This window comes from Podarcis gaigeae (assembly GCF_964106915.1).
Source record: "Podarcis gaigeae genome assembly, chromosome: 4".
NCBI lineage: Eukaryota > Metazoa > Chordata > Lepidosauria > Squamata > Lacertidae > Podarcis > Podarcis gaigeae.
Window position 1 is genome coordinate 37,622,981 of NC_139677.1, and position 20,204 is coordinate 37,643,184.

Genomic DNA, 20,204 nt, shown 5'->3' on the forward strand with positions numbered 1-20,204 from the left:
TGGATACTTTTTCTTCAAGTAAAGGTTTTGAAAAGCAATTGAAGAACTGGAAAGTGAAGGAACTGAATGCTTAACTAGATGAGAAACCTTTTGCACAATGGCAGCTGGGACCCAGGCACAATCAGTTTTAACCTTTTGCATCTTGCTTCAATCCAATAGGAGTCTATCTGTTATTAGAGGAAAACTTCTATATGGTGCAAATGGCAGCTTTTCTTCCAACAAAAATAGCAGGTAAGGAGGGCCTAATCCATCTCAGAATTACAACAGCAAGCAAAAGTGTTAAAGTCTCAACGGCCAGGATCCTCAACATCTTCTATTTACTTTTGAAAAGCCATTCAAACAGCTGCTAATTGCATAGACTTCAGCTCCCCTAACTTGGCCCTGGAATGCATAGCATTATTGATTTCAGCTCAAGAGGTTTTTTTAAATTAATGATCCATATTTTCAAAATAGGTTTTAGCTGCTTAAGATGATGTAAGGTTCATTCAGTTTAAGGCTCACGTTCATTTTCCACCCATAAAGGAGGCATAGATATAGATAATATTATGTCTTTTATGGGGTGGGGATGAATGTGAGCCTTAAATCAAATGACCCTGAGATCATTCTTCCATTTCCTGATCTTTCTAGAGCAGGGATGAGGAGCCTGTTGCCCTCTGGTTGTTACTGTATGACAACTCCCATCATCTCTTATCATTGATCATGTTGGCTGGAGCTAATGGAAATTGGAGTCCAATGAGATATGGAAGGCCCATTCTCGCTGATTCCCCACTCCTGTTCTAGAGAGTGCCTTAGATGTATTGCATCCAGGCTGCTGTCTTGGAGATCTCTTAGAAAATTGATTTTAATTATGTTAAGGGGGCCAGGTGTTGAAAAATATATTGAAACAAAATATCATTATTTAGTAAAACAATTATGGAAGATTGCTGGAGAAATCATATCAAGTTGTATCCAGTGTCACAGGCCTGATTGGGTAGTGCAGTTTACAGGGGGAGGAGACAATGGCAAATTTCTGTTGTGCAAGCAGAATCCATTCCACACAGAGAGAGACCTAGAAGCATAGCAAATGTGGTTTCCAATTGCTTCTTGGTTCAATGCATATCCCAGTGTTCCTAGTAGCAATAGATTTTCCCAAGCATCTAATGACTGATAAGGCCTTCAGTCTGAGACCTTCACAATACAGTGGTACCTCAGGTTAAGAACTTAATTCGTTCTGGAGGTCTGTTCTTAACCTGCAACTGTTCTTAACCTGAGGTACCACTTTAGCTAATGGGGCCTCCCGCTGCCACCGCACCGCCAGCGCACAATTTCTGTTCTCATCCTGAAGCAAAGTTCTTAACCCAAGGTACTATTTCCAGGTTAGTGGAGTCTGTAACCTGAAGCGTCTGTAACCCGAGGTACCACTGTACAGAAATATCCCCTGCTCTTTTCCTTCCTCAAAAGGGTGAGTTTGGAAAAGAGAAGAATGGTGACGTGGAGAGATAGGAAGGCTCTAATTTGTTCAGGGCCCAATTCAGAAGGGATTTGGATGATGGACCCTTCAGTCTACTTATTTAAATCCTCTCAAACCCAGACCAGCACCTTCACAAATTTCAGTATTTCCCCTCTAATATTGTTATGAGTTTGTGAGTGCCAGACCCCTTCAACCCCTGGATCCAGCAAGTGTTAAAATATAACCCAGGTTTGCTTCCTTATGAGGTAATCACCTGGGTGATGGGCCATTATGAGGACAAAGGAAAGGAGGCTCTGTGTGAGATGGCAAATGGGTGACTTGCAGAAGGACAAAGGCAGTTTGGAGCAGAGTTTTGGGGGCTGTGTTGTGAACTAGAATAAAAGTAGCAAGCTGGAGAGAGTGTCAGAGTTTGGTTTCTGTTTGACTCCAAGGCTGTGACTATGGGAGAAGACTTCTTTGGGGAGTTGATGCTGTGAACCCTTCCATTGCAGGCTCAGGTTGTATATATGCATAAATAAGCCATATATCACGAAGACACCGCAGTCTCCATTGTGCCTAATTCACAAAAGGAAATATGAGCCCCAGGTAAGTAGAATCTCACACAGCTCAAAGATTGGGATGTGTGGAACAATATGTTTCCAGTGTTCAGATGGCCCTGAAAGTCAGGTGTTCAGACCTAATTCCATTCAACTACACATCCACATGCTTTGAAATAAATGTCCATGCTAATTTAAAAATCATTCCTACTAACATTGCTCCTGCCAGTGATGCAGAATTCTAAGGACAAGCACAATTATGAAAATATGTATTAAACCTCCTTTATTAATGACTTCTAATACATATTCTTCCAGCAAGGACCTGTTCACTATGTATGTTGTTTAGTCATGATTATAAGCACTAATTATCATTCCCCCAGATTTTTTTTTGTCCTTTGTCAGTAAAATTGAATACAATGTATACTTTTGAAGTGCTGAATTTTTAAAGTAAGAAATGGTAATTAGGAAATGTGAGAAATTAATTCATGTTGTTTATAATTAAAGTAAAAAATGTTAACTTGTATAATGCAATCTAACCTGCTTGTTCACAAACAGAACAATAATGTTGGCAACTGATATGTAGATACAACAAATGCATAATACTAATTTCTAAAGTACTTTACTTTTATTTTGATAGAACATTAGAACATCTCAGCCCAGATAGACTTACTTGGAAATAATTTTATGATTTTTGGTTTATGCAGTCCTCAGCACACACCTTTGTGAGAGTCTGATTATACAAAATACGGGAGACTGAAATGGATTGCTGATATTCCTTCTGGCATTCCTTCTGTGCTTTTAATTGCTGCACGACAAGCAGAAATTTAGCAGGCAGCACTTTCTGGCACAGAAAGGTAGAATCCTGCTAAACGTAAGCTGTTTCAGAAAAATCTGAGGCCCCTATTATCCAATGGCCTGCATTCTTATCCAATGGCCTGCATTCTTAAAGCCTGGAGAAGAGATGATTAAGAGGCAATATGATAGCTATTTTCAAGTATTTGGAGAGCTCTCATAGAACACATTTGCTCTGTGTTCTAAAGGATAAGACATGAGTCAAGAGCAGGGGTCAGCAAACTTTTTCAGCAGGGGGCCGATCAACTATCCCTCAGACCTTGTGGGGGGCCAGACTATATGGGGGGAATGAACGAATTCCTATGCCCCACAAATAACCCAGAGATGCATTTTAAATAAAAAGCACACATTCTACTCATGTAAAAACACACTGATTCCTGGACCGTCCGCGGGCTGGATTTAGAAGGTGATTGGGCCAGATCTGGCCCCCAGGCCTTAGTTTGCCCACCCATGGTTCAAATGACAAATACAAAGAAACCAAAATTTCGGTTAAATATTAGGAGGGACTTTCTGTTTGAAGTCTGCCTCAGAAGGTGGTGGATTCTCCTTTGTTGGAGATCTTTAAGCAGAGGCTGGATGGACACCTATCAGGGATGCTGCAGCAGTGGATATCTTGCATTTGCATAGGGTTGAACTGGGTGACTTTTAAGGTCCCTTCAGACCCCATAATTCTAGAGGAAACACTCTACACTTGAGCTGTCACTTCATATTGTACATACAGCATGAATCCTCTTCTGGATGACAATGGATACTCCTGCCATCATGCACTCTGGAATTTATTTTCCCCAGTTCACTGGTGCCCGAAGAACCCCTGAGAACTATGTATCACACCCAATGGCTAACATCAGTCTGCCTACCTACCTGCCGGGCAGCCAGCCTGCCTGCCTTCCGCTCTTTGATATTTATTTGACAGATAGCAATACAATGCAACATATTATACAGAATATATAATGCAAACATACGTTTAAAAACCAGCACAGAACATCTAAATTTATTTTCTTTAAATGTCCACACAGTCAATTTATGTTGGTCAGTAACATTCTAAGAATCTGCAGTAACATGCAATCAATTCCAGGCTAATCGATATAATACAGTCTGCTGCTGAAATGATTTGTGATCTGATAAATACAGTCTAGCATTCTGGTTAGGCTTTTAGCCCAGAGGTATTGAGTTCCTTCTTAGTTGCTACATCACTTATTTTAGCATACAGAGTGCCTGATTTTTAAGCTGTTTACTCAGAGATTTAGGTACAGTTGAATATCTTTTATGTTTTTTCCACTGTGGTTTTCTAAAACTTAATTTAAAGTATATGGATTTATATGATGAGCTGTGTGGAACCCTACACAGAGACAGGATGGTGTACTCAGCATGTTCCATGAAATCTATCTTCAACCTACTGGGGCTCAGGAGTTTATATTGGTGCATTACTATATGTTTAGAGGGAATCTTTTAATGATAATTAAATTTGACTTACATGCTGAAGACATGCTGAAGAAATACTGTTATCGTTAATCCTACCATGGGTTTTGCTCTTCTATTAAATTCGTTTTAGGATTCTTGATTACAATATCAATGTGGGGAGGAAGGGGAGAGATAGGGAATGTGGCCAACATTTTAAAGTGTGGTTCATTATCAGCATATAGATGGAGTAAGAACATCTCCACATCCTGAGTCAGCAGGAAAGGATAATTTAAGGAAGATAACATGTCAAAATGTGTCTCTTGGCCTTTTTTTACACCAGATTTATGGAGCAACCATAATCCACGATAAAAAGTCACATCCATGCCAAGTAATATAGAGGATAATTCTAAGTGCCCAGTAGAGTACGTGCAATTATCTTTCAAATTGAATCAGTGCAATGTTGGGACAGCCTGTAACACAGAGATGTGAATCCATTGCACTGATTAGATTTACACACCACATTCATTTTATCTGTAGTTTGCCCCCCCCCAAAAGAGGGGTCAGGAAGGGAAGAAGGTAGACAATGACACATTTCAATCTTTTGCATGTGGGGGACAGGGGTGATCATCAAAGAAATGAATAGTCATGTTCTTCTATTGCATAGGGACCTTCAATAGCTTGATTTCCTAGAGAGAGAGAGAGAGAGAGAGAGAGAGAGAGAAAGAAAGAAGGAAATAGGGGGTTGTATGCAGCTTCAGAAAATTATATTGTGATGGTTGAAATGTTGAGGGTTGCATCCAATTATCTTCTACTCATAGAACATTCATCAAAGTTAACAAACCTAAGTTAGATACATCTATTAATTATTCTGTGTGTAACTAACATTTCAATCAATGCTGATGGTTTGACAGAACAAGTTTTTGATAAGTTTGTTTTTTCCCTTTTGAATGTAATGCCCCTCAGCAATGGTCTAAAATAAGGATTTCATAATGCAGCAGGTCAATAAAATTTATCCCAAAGCCCAACATCTATAATCATATATTTCGTTAAGATCAGTTCACAGTTCATGTCAGAATTTCCATGACATATAGCTCATGATAGGCAATGCACATAATTTGTGACTGATTGTGGCTTCCTAGGGCATGCATTGTACATTGCAACCACTTTCTAACAGTGTTAAGTGCCAATATGTTGGAAGCTATGGTCATAAGTGTACTTCATAGTGCAATCCTATATGTTTCTACACAGAAGTAGGCCCCACTGAGCTTACTGCCGGATAAGTGAACTTTGAAGCCATGTTCTTTGTTTGAGTAGAGCTGTAGGATCAACATTATACATGAAAAGCACACCTGCAGTTCATGTACAGTAGCAGCCTCCATCGAGGAATGTCATCATGTATTAAGCAGCTTGTCATAGTTGGTCTCTATGGCGTGGTTCCTTACTTCAGGTTCTGCCTGGTGGATTCTTACTTCCCCATTGAGCAAAGGACCTTTCTCATCACAGGGTCTCCCTTCAACAGGCAGCCCCTGTTGATACTTTTCTATTTCCCTGGTTCCTCACTGCATCTGCAGTCCCTGAGTTTCTTCTGAACCTGCCCTTGAGGCTTTTCCTTTAAGAAATCACCCCCACCGCACACCTTTCTTCTGTGAGTTGCGAGATATTGAAAAACCCTTTCTCACTTTTGCCTAATCTCCATTCTGTGGTGCTTCTCCTGCCTCACTTTCCTACTCACAATGGCCACCATTTTTTGAGCTGTGAGATGCGTGAGAGTTGTGGTGATCCACTTTTGGCTCAGACCTGTTTCTATCTGCCCAGACTGAAAGCAGGATGCCACAGAGGCCAGCACAAAACACCCTGCTCACTTCCTCACACGACTGTTCTCAAGATGACCCCTTATTTCTCATGTGAGTTGCAGTGGCTAAATCCCTGTGGCTGTTTTAGCTTTTGATCTTCCTCCCCTCTTTTGAGTTTTCTGAGCATAATTACTTTAAGTAGGTAGGGGCTTCCCCCTCCTTGCACTTCATATATTAATATCATTAATCATTAGCACCTTCAAATTCACTCTGCATTGCTTTAATAAATGTTAAATTATGAATGTGGACAAAGAAATTACACCTAGGTGATTTTAAAGCACAGCCAGGAAAATAACAGAGTCTCTAGTGAGCTTTCGAGAAATGAGATTAGTCTTGGAGATATGTACCTAAAAGATGGGTTATTAATGAAGTATGGATGAAAGCCAGAAATGGCCAGGAAATATTCATAATGTTTTGTCTGAGTGGCTAAAGCATCGTCACATATCTCATTCTCTCCTTTCTTCATATTAGGGAAAGGTACTTTTCAAAAAAGTGCATATTAGGCAAATTCACTTTTAAATATGTATATTTAAGAGAACTTTGCATTAAAATGCTGATGAATTTCCACAAGGATTTAAACATGTGCACGCACACATTGGTGATGAAATATGGAGCACTTGGCTTATGACAGGAAAAAATGAGAAACTGAGAGAAACTGAAATTGACATATTTGTACAATGCATTCTTCATGTTATTATTACTAATATATGCATTTGTATGCACACTTAACTCCAGTATATATGTTTGTGTACATCTAACTTTGCCATAGAACTGCACTGCAAAATTTGGAGAAGTGCAAATTTGCAGAGAAAGCTGTGTTTCAGTTCACATATTGCTTCACTAGTACAAATTTGGTAGGTTCACCATGAAATGTGAATGGGGGAAAAAATATTTTCCCCATCCTTACCCACATCCCAGTAAAAGTGGGTGACTGTCCTTTAGCAATATACTGGAGATGAAAAGACAAAAGCACATAGCCAGCCACACTTAAAACACAGCCTGCGAAAGCCTTTCCTCACATATTTGCCATGCCTTCCTTACTGCAAGCACAGCCCCATCTGTTAATAAGCAGGCATTAGCGGAAAGCTGAAAGTTAAACAGTCATTCTGAGTTAAACAAATTCACAGCGTTTGAATGTTTGATTCACAATGCGAATGTCAGTCCTTGGCTGCGGCTTCATCTCCTTAATGTTTTGTTTTAAATTGAAATTGATCCTCTTTGTTCAAAGATTGTAATTTGAAACACCTTACAAGCAATTAGCCTGCAATGAATCTATTTTCAAAATGTGCCCAGCCTAGGCAATATTTATTAATGTGCGCTCTCTCTGGCCCCTTGTTATCGCTGGCGACAGATGATGCAACCCTAACTGTAGCTCAGCGGCACATTGCATGAAGCATTGGAGGTCTGATAACACATTAAACTCTACCATTAGGGGGGCCTTCTTCCTCTTCAGCGTTTCTGCCGGCTCTGCTGAGAAAATTGTTAGTGGCTGGCTGCATTTCCCCCTTCTACTTTTGCACTCCATTGTGCTCATTATGTCACACAGGGCTTAAAACTCCTAACTGCTAAGACTGGCTCATGAGGGTAGCTGATTTATTACACAGTCTCTCCCTCCCCTGAACAATTATTCACAGATGGGTAAGTCCATTACAGGAGGGGAGGGGCTGAGAACATGCCGCTATTTTAAAAGTAGGGTATCATTTCTCAGCATGAGAAACGTCCCAACAAAAGAAAATGCCATTATAAATCTTACATTTCATTTGTCATTATAAATCTTATAGTTCATTTCAATCACGCTCTTGACTAATAACAAGGGCTATTTTGCAGCCACTGTGTTATTAGGGATGTTTATATCATTTAGAAGGCTTGCTGTCGGGAGCCATAGCTAAGGATCAATTCTTTCAAAATACACACACACCGCACAAGAAAGCGTCCTGATGATTTTAAAGTATTTTTAAACACTGTCATTATACCCTTTCATCAATCAAACATTGAGAGGGGCTGATCAGAGAACACACCAATCTTTGACTGCCTGCCTTGCCTTGCCTTGCCTTGCTATTTCTCCCTTTGGGGTATGGCGAGAAATAGCCAGCTAGGAAGGTATCCTTTATCCTTCCCATAGATATCAGCTAAGAAAGGGATGAGTGACTTCTGGATGAAAGCCACAACACAAAAGCCATATGTTATTCTCTCTTCAGATTAATCACCTGCTTTGTGGGGAAAGGCCTTAGAAGGCTGTTCTTGGAATAAGAACACTTCTAATACATCAAGTCGGGGCATTGTTTAAATGAAAAGGGGGGATGAAAGCATTTTCTCAAAGACATCTCTCCTCAAACCTCATGCTTTATTTTTTTAGGACTGATTTGGTGCATCTGAGGTCTAATGCTCAAGCTTGCTTCGGACAGTGGTTAAAAATAAATAAATTGATATTTACATATAGTTAATATTTTTGGATGGGGTGTTATCTCTCTTCTTTCCCTCATATTATGAAATCCAAGAGATTTCCAGTGTGGTTAATTTGTGATTTACTCATAAGCAAATCAGGGTGTTAGAATTCCTGCTCCGTGATTGCAGTCATGGGATTTTTGTCTACCACATGACGGTATATGTTTTGACTCCACAGAGTGGGAAGTGACGGAGACAGGAAGTTTCTGTTATTGTGTTCTGTGAAGTGGGACTATTGTCCTTTGTTCTTTTTCTCTCTGCTGTCTGATGCTAGAGAGAGAGGGAGCCATGTTGCAGTGCTACGTGTCTGTTTATATGTTAATAAAGTAGATTAGCAAAAATGCTGAGTTGCTGAGGTCTGTCACGCAAGCTGCGAAGACTCTCTGGATCCCTACGTGTGTCGGTGTCTGTTGGCATCCGTCGCTGTGATGTTTGGGCAGAAGAAAGCTTTTGAAGCTCCTGAATGAAAGACCAGGAGGGAGAGAACATGCCAGTCGTTCATGTGTCTCTGCCAGGGTCCTACTCGAGTATAGGCCAAGCTCCTGACACAGGGTACTCACTATTTTAAAAATTGGGTTTGGAGTGATATTATCATATCACTGTTGGGTTTACACCAGCTTTGTGAATTATCTGACAGTGGCAGCAATGCCCTCCTGCTACCAGAGTTGCTGCTGCTTGGGGTGAGTCTGGACAATGCAGTTGCGCTGACGTCAGTGCCAAATTGGTGGTACCACTCCTGCTGATGCAACAATGCGGCGCCAACATTATTGGTGTTCTGCCCCATCTCAATCCAGGTAATCAGTCACAAAGTTGCTAGGGTTGCTTTGCAGCTCAGCCCCATCACATGCGCCTCAACTAGGTATGAAAGATTCTGTCAATTTCGGTTCTCTCAGTTTCTCATTTCCCACCCTTAATTTCAGTACTTCACAATTCTTCACAAAAGTTCGTTTTAGCATGAATTTCGCCTACTAAAAGCATTTTGCTGTGAACTTTTGACTAATGTACATTCTGGTCCCACTTTACAAACATTCACTATGTGGAAATTCACTCATCCAAACATGGGGAATTAGTACCCAAACCTTGCCATACACATTGCAGAGTCAGATACACAAATAGACAGCAGTTTTTACTTCCTTGTTTGCTTTTTGCTAGTTTGTTGAGGAACAGAGGAAAGAAGGGAAGGGGAGCGATCAAACAAATCAGATAGATTTTTCTCTGGGTTTTCCTGTGGCTTTGTTTTGTTTGTTTTGTGGGGTTAAAATTCCATGGTTGGAAACACATTGGAATTTTTTCCATAGGAAACAATGGAAATTGTAGACTCATTATGCATACCCTTGCCTAACAAACAATTTCCAGGGAAAGTGTTGTGATGGTAAGTGGGACTTGCATGTACATATTTTTGCAAGCAATTTCCCCTAATATAATGTATGTTTGTATTTTGACCCCCACGGATATATTTGTTTGTGTGCACACCTTTCCACAATTTTTGCATTTTTGTAGACATTGGTTGTATAACAGCATCACAAAATTCAGAAAAGTGCGAATTTTGAAGGATGGTTGTGTTTCAGTTCCCATATTGATTTAGAAAACGTGAATTAGGTAGGCTCACTTTTAAATGCAAACTGAATCAATTCCCCCCCCCCATCCCTATCCACCGCTGTTATCAGACTATTTAAAATCTTTAATTTCCCACTTTAAATCTCTGGTACATATATTTTGCTGCAGGAGACTAACACAGTTACTCCTCTTGATATAATTATAGATGTTCTTAACTGGATGTACTTGTATTTCTCTCAACAATGTTGTATCTTCATTGAGACCCAGTTTAAATAAATAGAAATGAATCTGTGAGTAGTTCAGAGCCATTGTGATATAGTGGTTAATGTATCAGACTAGGACTTGGAAGTCTACTGTTCAAATCCTCATTCAGTCACAATGCTTACATGTGACCTTGGGCCAGTCACCAACTCTCAGCTGAGCTGACCTCACAGGATTGTTGTGAGGATAATACAGAGAGGGTGAAACCCCTTTGAGCTTATTGGAGAAAAGGGAGGATACACAGAAGGGGGGACCTATATATATATATATATATATATATATATATATTTGCTTTCGTAGATTTTCACGGGTACAGGAATGCAGGTTTTGGTGTCCTCGGGTGTCTTCCCGTGTAAAAGTTGGGGTGTCTAGGCGACGTTTCGACGAGGTCTCACTCGTCATCTTCAGGCTGGTGCTTTCGGCTTCTTGTTACTGGAACAGAGCGGGATCTCAATGTTTGAGTTCCTATAAATACTGTAGAGGGGGTGTGGTGTCTAGCCTCCAATGTTCTGGGCAGAGAGGAAGTTCCCAGGCTAGTGTGCCTTTTCTTCTTTTGTTCCTTAATTACTTGAGAGATACCTTGAGTGATTTCTTGAGTGATATCCTGAGTACCACTTAGGTGGGTCATTAGGTGTGGATTAGTTGCTAAAGTCTTTGTGTCTTGACCTCTTGAACTTTGTGAAGAGTTTTCCTGAGAAGATGGCTGTATTGCACTTAGTTGTGCTTTGGCTTGGCTTCGTGTATAGGGGCGAGCTGTGGTTTTGTGGCTTGTGTCAGCCAGATCTGTGTAGGGATTGCAGGGGGGTGCAGCATCCGGAGGTGCCACCATGGATTGGCTACTGGATGGTGTCAGTAATTCACCTGTGGAGAGGGTCTGGGTTTGGGTCTGGTGTGGTTGATTGGTGTTGGCGTTCTGTGTGCCTCTGGATCTGGTGTCAGTTTTTGTGGGGAGGGCTAATTTCCAGATGTCTGGCAAGCGGGATGTGTCGTCACGCTTGTTCATGTTGTGAGGGTGTTTCTCTATCTCGATGGCTTCCATGATTATTCTCTTGTGGTGATGTTCCGTGTTAAAGAGCAATTTGGAATCTGCAAAATTAATTTCGTGTCCTGTTTCTTTCATGTGTTGGAAAAGAGAGGAAGTTTTTTCTTCTTTTTTGACGGCATTCTTGTGTTCTGCGATACGTGCATTTATTCGTCTGTTTGTTTGTCCAATGTACGTGGCTGGGCAGACTTTGCAGGGTATTTCATAGATCCCTTGGTTTTCCAACTGGATTTTATCCTTGGGGTTTCTGAGGATATTGGCTATTTTTTGGTTGGTGCAAAAGGCTGTTTTGATATTGTGTTTATGGAGGATTTTGCTAATTTTATCTGTAGTGCCCTTGATATAAGGAAGGAGGGCCATGCCATTGTTTTCTTCTGTGTCTTGGTTTTTGGGGGGTGTTTCCTTTTGGATTAGCTTCGTAATCCTGTTTTGCTGGTATCCATTGGCAATTAACACATTTGAGAGATTCTGTAACTCAGTTGTCAAGTGGTCTTTGTCAGCCAGGCGTTTGGTTCTGGAGATGAGAGTCTTGGCTACGGAGTTTATTTGTGCAGGGTGGTGGTGGCCCCTATACACGAAGCCAAGCCAAAGCACAACTAAGTGCAATACAGCCATCTTCTCAGGAAAACTCTTCACAAAGTTCAAGAGGTCAAGACACAAAGACTTTAGCAACTAATCCACACCTAATGACCCACCTAAGTGGTACTCAGGATATCACTCAAGAAATCACTCAAGGTATCTCTCAAGTAATTAAGGAACAAAAGAAGAAAAGGCACACTAGCCTGGGAACTTCCTCTCTACCCAGAACATTGGAGGCTAGACACCACACCCCCTCTACAGTATTTATAGGAACTCAAACATTGAGATCCCGCTCTGTTCCAGTAACAAGAAGCCGAAAGCACCAGCCTGAAGATGACGAGTGAGACCTCGTCGAAACGTCGCCTAGACACCCCAACTTTTACACGGGAAGACACCCGAGGACACCAAAACCTGCATATATATATATATATATATATATAGCATGCCCTGTTGGTGCTGGAAGCAAAGCTGAAGATAAAAATCAAGTAGGCTTGTGTTCTGTGCATTTTCTCAAATAAGCCTACGTAAACACATATTACACTCCTCAGTCCTATCCGCCCTTCATAGCTTTCTTTCCATGCATTTCACTGTGTAGGTTTTATCTCACCCTTCATGAATAGAAATACTCAACCTCCAAATTCAAGTGTAATCCATCTGTGAAAGAAAGATTCCAAACCTAGAACAGTTGCCAACATTTTTTTCTTCCTAATCTGCCAGCCTCTCCAAGTATAGCATCATTCATTCATAGTGGAGCGAGAGCTTCAGCTGTTTCACTTAGTTGCCTTGCTCAGATAAATTTATACAGATGACTGAGGCAGAAAATTCTACATGCCCCAGTACACAAGCAGCTCTCGTGAACACACACATGGCTCTCTCAGAATTTAATTCCTGTTGAGCACCCAGGAAGTTCACAACCCTTGAAATATAACTGAGAGCTCCTGTTCTTGGTGGTGTGGGGGGGGGGGGGAGGGAATCACCTGTGGAAAACATAAAGGAAGAAAAGGACCAGGAATTGAATTAGGACACAATCCTCATGGAAGGTATAAATAAGATGTTTTAAAGTTCCAGGGAAATCAGGTTGCTGCCACTGATGTCATTACACATCTTAGTTAAACTGATAATCTCCCTGTTTAACACAACTATTGTTTAAATTTGTTCTGGGAAATAAGTGTCCACTGATTTTTCTGCTCATATGAAATTCCACTGCAAATTATTTCCACCCAGTTTTAGCAGCAAAATAGCAGGGTGGGGGGATGAGGAATGCACTGGGTTAAAATAGACTACAACACTTTGGGGCTAATTTTAACGATCTACAAAGGAGCTAATTCATTAAACATCAACCAATCACTGTCCCAGAGTGGCTTCCTGAGGGATCCACCCCATATCTCTAGACCTTTTGGGAAAGATCGCTTTGTTTGGGACCCCAGAGTAGCTGTCTCCCTACATAAAGCCCTTTCTACCAAGATTCTAATGTATTGGGAAATTTCCATTCGCATTACCACCCCATGAGCTTTGTGACATTGAGTGGGCAAATCTGGATGAGCCAAATGAGCTTTCTGGTGTTGGTGTCCCTTCTCCTTATGGTCATGTCCCAAAGCATTCACCATTTCCCCATGTCTTCTCTCTCCCCATCTAGCACTGAGCCTGATGCTACTACTGCCCATCATCAGTTGCCTTTACCCATCACAGCCTGTCTGCACTCGAAGATCTACATCCACTTTCGTGCTGCATACATTTAAATTTGATATTGGGATGGGAAGAATTCCAACAGAGTCATTTTTCCAGATAAAATCATTTCTTCTGTTTACACCTGTTGGCCTGTCATTCACGCTGGAGCTCCCCCTCCACTCTCCAGTCTGTCAGTTTCCTTAAGCCTGGGGGCATAGGATTTGCTCTTGGAAAGCACTTAGATTGAAGTGTGTTGGTGAAATTGTTCCTTCTGATTACATGCTAGATTTGTCAGTTGTGAAGGATTTCCCCCCATTCCTGACGTCAGTGATTTCCTTAAAGGAAGAGACATATGTTTCAATATTGCAAATCTGCCCTTCCACCCAGATTGCAGAGATGCCACAAGGCTTTTTAGAGATCCCTGTTTTGATTTGTGAATGATCGTACATACCCTGCTTTGCTTCCTGGAAGCCCAGAATCACCCCACAGCACCTTGCTTCTCCTTGAGGATTCATCCAAATCTGATGCACACCCCTAGTATGTATAATTAGATGTCTACAAGTACATCCATGGTATACTTAAGAAGGCAATCTCATTCAGAGGCAAGTCCCATTGAGTTTTTGCAGGAAAATGAGCATAGGACAGCAGCGTAAGCAATTGTAGTCAACAAGTTTATTTTATGTGTGAGCATGTTGCATTATGTGTGTTTTTGCTGGTTCCTGCATTAAAAAGAAATAAAATTCCATGAAATAAGAAAATAAATGTTCGTTCTATCATCCTTCCTTGAAATAGTCTACAAGCCATTGGAAACTTCAGTGTGTGTATGTGTGTGTGTGTGTGTGTGTGTGTGTGTGTGTATCACTAAAGTGCCTATGCCAGATCAATAATTAAATCTATATATGGTCATAAATTTTAATTGGAATTGAAACTCTGGGTAGGTTTCCCAGAACTGATAATGAGTTCATTGCTTATGAGATCCCTAGTTTACCTCTTGGCTGTCGTGTAACTTTCCAATAAATTACATCTTGATAATCAGATCAAGAATATATATATATATATATATATATATGCAGGTTTTGGTGTCCTCGGGTGTCTTCCCGTGTAAAAGTTGGGGGCACCCGAGGACACCAAAACCTGCATTCCTGTACCCGTGAAAATCTACGAAAGCAAATATATATATATATATATATATATATATATATATATATATATGGCAATCAAAATAATCTTTTCTTCCAGCAGTAAAGGAATAGCTCTGAATCTCAGCAGCTTTCCTAGACACAAACACTGATGGATGGAAAAAGAAGAAGAGACAAGTGCACTGAAATGATTTCCAAAGTGTGGGTTGGATTCTAATAAAACCAAGAACAACAACTGTGGCGAGAAAGAGATAGATGTTCAGCTTAATAACATGATTTCAGTATCTGACGTTTAACCAATTATTGTTGGACTATCCACCATGATAGCTTCAATTCCTGAAAGGTACAATTGTAAGGGGAATGAAAAACTGGTTACAGGACACATTTTGAAATTGCTGCTTTAGGAAGAGTTGTATCTCTGAACTATAGAGTATCAATGTACAAGTAAGTGGGGGAAATGATTGGGCCTTGTAACTGCCATTAGACTTGCATGCAGAAAAGTTATTTTACAAAAAAATGAAATAAAATAACCAACCCAAATGCAGCACATTACAGCTCAACCCTGGGACTTCCGGCGAGGCAGCATGGCGGCTGCAACAGCAGAAAAGAGCTCCTGAAGCCAGCCAGAGTAAAAGGCTCTGCCTGGCCGACTCCCGGACTCCCAGGACTGCTGCCGCCAGCACTGCCAGCAGAGAGGAATTGGGGGTGCCCAGGGGTCTATCAAAGGAGCCAAAACACCCCCCCAGGACTGAGATTGAGCCGGAAAGGCACCCGGAAAGGCACCCGACCACCCCCCCAACAGCTAAGAGGAGCTCCAAAAACAGGAGGACAGTGCAGCCAACGCAGAGAGGGAGAAAAAGAAGAGAAAAGGGGGAAAGAAGGAGAAAAGGAAAGAAAGAAAAAAGAGCCCCAACTTTACCGCTGCTGCCCCCCATCTCTGCCGACGGGAAAGAAGAGGAGAGGTAGGTGAGCACGGCTCCGAAAAAACAGGCTCCGGAAAAACACGTGGCTGAGCCGACGGGAGCCTACCCCTCCTGAAAACAGAGGAAAATAGCATGACAAAGGAGATCGCAGAAAGGAAGAAACGACCCTCCCCCCCTTTTTTTTAAAAAAAATCCTTTTTTAACCCCTTCCTCCCCCTCTCCCTTTTTTTTTAAAAGTCCTTTTTTTATCCCCCCCCCCATATACCTACTTTGATCATTTTTCTTTTTAAAAGAGGGGGCACTGCTGCAGCAGCCACCCTTACTTTTTTCAAACAGAAAATAATAATAATTAGGGGGAAATAGGTTTCTTTTATATATATATATATATTTTTTTTAAAAAAAACACAATCCCCCCCTCTCTATTCTATTTCTATTCTATTTGTTAGCTTGTTCTTGAGGGGGGGACCTTTCACCCCCATCCACGACCACCACTCTCTTTTTAAACAAAAATTTCCTCCATATCACTGCTATTGCTATTGATACTCCCCCCCCCGTTTATTTTTCTCTCCTCTCTCTCCCTTCACCCCCTTTATTTTATTTTTTCCTTTTATCCCACCTTTCTCCATCCCCAATTTTGTTCTCTATCCCCTTTATCTTTTAAAATCAACTCCCCCTTTTTAGCCTGTTCGTCAGCTTGTTTTTGAGGGGGGAGCCCTTTCCCCCCACCCCCTCTTTTAAAATAAGACTTTCCCCCCCATACCATTGCCACAGCTCCCCCTCCCTCCCCCTCCCTTCTCTCCCCCTCTCTTTTCTTCTCCCTCCTTTTCCCACCCTTCCCCCTCCCCCTCTCCTTTTCTCTTCCTCCTCCCTCTCTCCATCCCCCCCCCTTCCCCTAAAGGAAACACATACACACATTCATATCACCATATCCTACTTTGCCCCCCTCATACTATAGCTAAAACTACTGCGGCAATCTAATACCGCCGATATTACTGTACTATCTCTCCTCTTTCAACTCTTTTTCTCTCTCTCTCTTCTCTTTTACTCCAATCTCCCCTCTCCCCCCCGTCTCCCCCCTTCTTCTTTCTTTCTTTTTCTTCCTTTTTCTCCCTCCACCCTTTACATATAGCCTATTTGTCTGTCTCTGTTTCTGAGCGCACCCCCAACCCCAACCTCCACCTTAACCGGACCCCAATACCCTTTTTGGGTATATACAACCCCCTCCTAAACACATATTTTCCCTGGCCCCACCCCTCTAATCTCTTGCATCTCTACCTGCTAACCCCTCCCCCTTATATGAACTGTCTGTCCGTTAGTCTACCCATCTCTACTTACCTGCCCCCCCCCCCGCTTTGGCGTCAACGCTGAGGCAACCACAGAAACTCTAGACAAGTTCTTAAAACACAGGCTAGAAGTGACACAAATGACCACCTAATCCAAACGCTCTGTAAAAGCCACCTGCAACGCCTGATCAGCCCAGCAACCCAAAAATACCCAGGAATCACCACTGCCACAACTCCTAACCACCACACGCCCTACTCCAAGAGGATGCCAAGCCAACCTCAAACCAAAACCATTAGGGAGACTGAGATGACACCAACCAGGGCAAACAATGCCAATACCATAACTCCCCTTCAAGATGACGACCACGCAGTAACGAAACGAGATCTGAGGGAAATGGAAGCAAGATTAGAAGCACGATTAGAAGAAACACTGAAGGCCACAATGGCTCCCATGCAGGCACTAATCAACAATCTAACCTCCAAAGTGGAAGCTCTAGAGAACAAGAACCAAATGCAAGAAAGAATAATAGAGCAATACCGGGAGGAGAACGCACGTGTGAACAAGAAACTGGACGAACTGGTAAACCAAATGGAAGCAGAACACAGAGGGATGAAAATTAAGCAAGCCGACCTTGAAGATCGCAATAGACGCTGTAACATCCGCTTCCGCAACTTTCCTGAAAAAATAGAGGAGAAAAGCCCAGCAGACCTAATTATACGCTGGCTGAAAAACACAATCCCAGGCCTGAAACTTGAGGCAGATGACTTGGAGAGGGCTCACAGAGCCCTAAAACCCATGCCAAAACCCAGCGCCCCCCCAAGAGACATCATTGTATGCTTCACGCGCTACAAAAAGAAGGAAGAGGTATGGAACAACCTCAGAAACTCAACCAACCTTCGATATGGAGAAACCCCCATTCTGGCCCTACAGGACCTATCCCAGGATACCCTAAACCGGAGGAAAAGCCTGCGCCCATTCACCCAGCGTCTCCAACAAGCCGGGATCAAATACCGATGGGGCTTCCCCTTCCGCCTAATTGTAACAACTAATACAACACAACACACGGGCACCAACATATCTGAGGCCCTACAACTACTAAAGAGCCTTGAACTCGACCTCCCACCGGAATGGCAACCGACAAACCCACCAAGTGACAGCCCCAACCACGAGGAAACAACAGCAAACAACTGGACGACGGTAGAGAAGAAGAAAAGGAAACAACAGAAGCGGCACAACAACGCAAACCAATACAGACAAGCATCATGCTCAGAACCGCCACGCCAGCCATACGACACAAGAAACCAGACCAAGATTAACCAAACCAATTCATCGCAGATGGACAACCCTACAACAACAACCGCAGCTGAACGAAGCCACAAACCGAAGGACTGGTGATTCCCCCCCCCGTTCCCCCTCTCCCCCCCAAAAAAAACATAGATTTAGTTAACACCATCAACATCCCCCCAGCCCCACACCCCCACAGAAATCCCCACCCCAACACCAGCCCAGACGACCTCAACCACATTCCCCACCACCCACACCTTCAACACTCCCATACTCCATACTAAGGAAAAACAACTCCTCCAACCTCAACAACACAACCCACAATCAGGCTAAAATCTGATACCCAACCAGCACTATGGTGGCACCAGAGCGTACCAGCACCCACACCCACACCCCAACACACCAACAATGTTGCTCATAACATTGGCAACATTGCTCATGAACCTTATACTTGACAGCGACGTTACAAAGTCACTTCACACTGTCTCACTGATCTCCCCCTCTCGCAAACAACAGGGGGGACGGCCTGTCCTTGAACACGGCCTTCCACACCAGCTGAGACCTAGGACCAACCAGCTAAATGCCAGATGGCCCAAAATACCCCAAACAAACACCTATATGACTACATATAGGAAACTCTCTACAACTTACCCCCTACTCTTTAACCCAAATCTCACTCTACTCCCACTAGCCCCCCACCCACCACACCCTAGGTCAGCGCAACCCCACTGGTTCTTTAAACAACACGAAGAGAGAGACACAAGACAACCCGAACGGGTTGGCAGGGAATCGCCCCACATAATAGATAAGCAAGATGGCTAACCTAAAAGCAATTACATTAAACGTGAGGGGGCTGGGAAACCCCATCAAAAGAAAACGCATCACCTCATACATAAACACCATGAAACCACACATCACCTTCCTACAAGAAATACACAACCCACCCAAAGGCAGCAAACTCCTGAGCGACCCCCGCTTCAGTCAGCAGTGGGTCGCACGAGGCTCAGGGAAAGCTCGCGGTGTAGCCATAATACTCAGTAGAGACCTGAACTTCACTGCCACAACAGTCCTCAGGGACAAAAAAGGCAGATTCATTTTCGCTAAAGGGACACTAGATGGTAAAATCAAACTGACAATTGGCTCCATATATGCCCCAAACGCGAAACAACTAGAATTCTTCCAGAAGACACTAAACAAATTCCTCTCCTTCTCTGAAGGGGAAGCAATCCTAGGAGGGGACCTCAATCTAAATATGAAAGGTATATCCCTGAAAGACATCCACCCTACAACCCCATGGGCAACCTTCCTCCGAAGGAAACCCCCAACAACTAGGAACTCTTAAAGGTAAAGGTAAAGGTACCCCTGCCCGTACGGGCCAGTCTTGACAGACTCTGGGGTTGTGCGCCCATCTCACTCAAGAGGCCAGGGGCCAGCGCTGTCCGGAGACACTTCCGGGTCACGTGGCCAGCGTGACATCGCTGCTCTGGCGAGCCAGAGCCGCACACGGAAACGCCGTTTACCTTCCCGCTGGTAAGCGGTCCCTATTTATCTACTTGCACCCGGAGGTGCTTTCGAACTGCTAGGTTGGCAGGCGCTGGGACCGAGCAGCGGGAGCGCACCCCGCCGCAGGGATTCGAACCGCCGACCTTTCGATCGGCAAGTCCTAGGCGCTGAGGCTTTAACCCACAGCGCCACCTGCGTCCCAGGAACTCTTACAAGTTACTAAAAATGCTAAAAAACAGGGGTCTCTACGACATTTGGAGTGAGCAAAACCCGGGAGACATCAGCCATACATTCCAATCGGGACGTCATGATACAGTGTCCAGACTGGACAGCATTCTACTCACACAGGGTCTGATCCCCTCAGTGGAATCAACAAACATCGGTAACATTAAAATCACAGATCACGCCCCAGTAGAAGTCATCGTTA

At 42.8% G+C, this 20,204-nt stretch overlaps 1 long non-coding RNA gene across 1 annotated transcript; it reads left to right on the forward strand.

Moving 5' to 3' along the window:
• Positions 1-170: 170 nt before the first annotated feature.
• On the forward strand, positions 171-15,245 carry LOC310842595. Its single transcript, XR_014563255.1, has 3 exons — positions 171-231; positions 1,942-2,035; positions 14,887-15,245. It is a non-coding gene; the product is annotated as an uncharacterized lncRNA (long non-coding RNA).
• Positions 15,246-20,204: the final 4,959 nt, after the last annotated feature.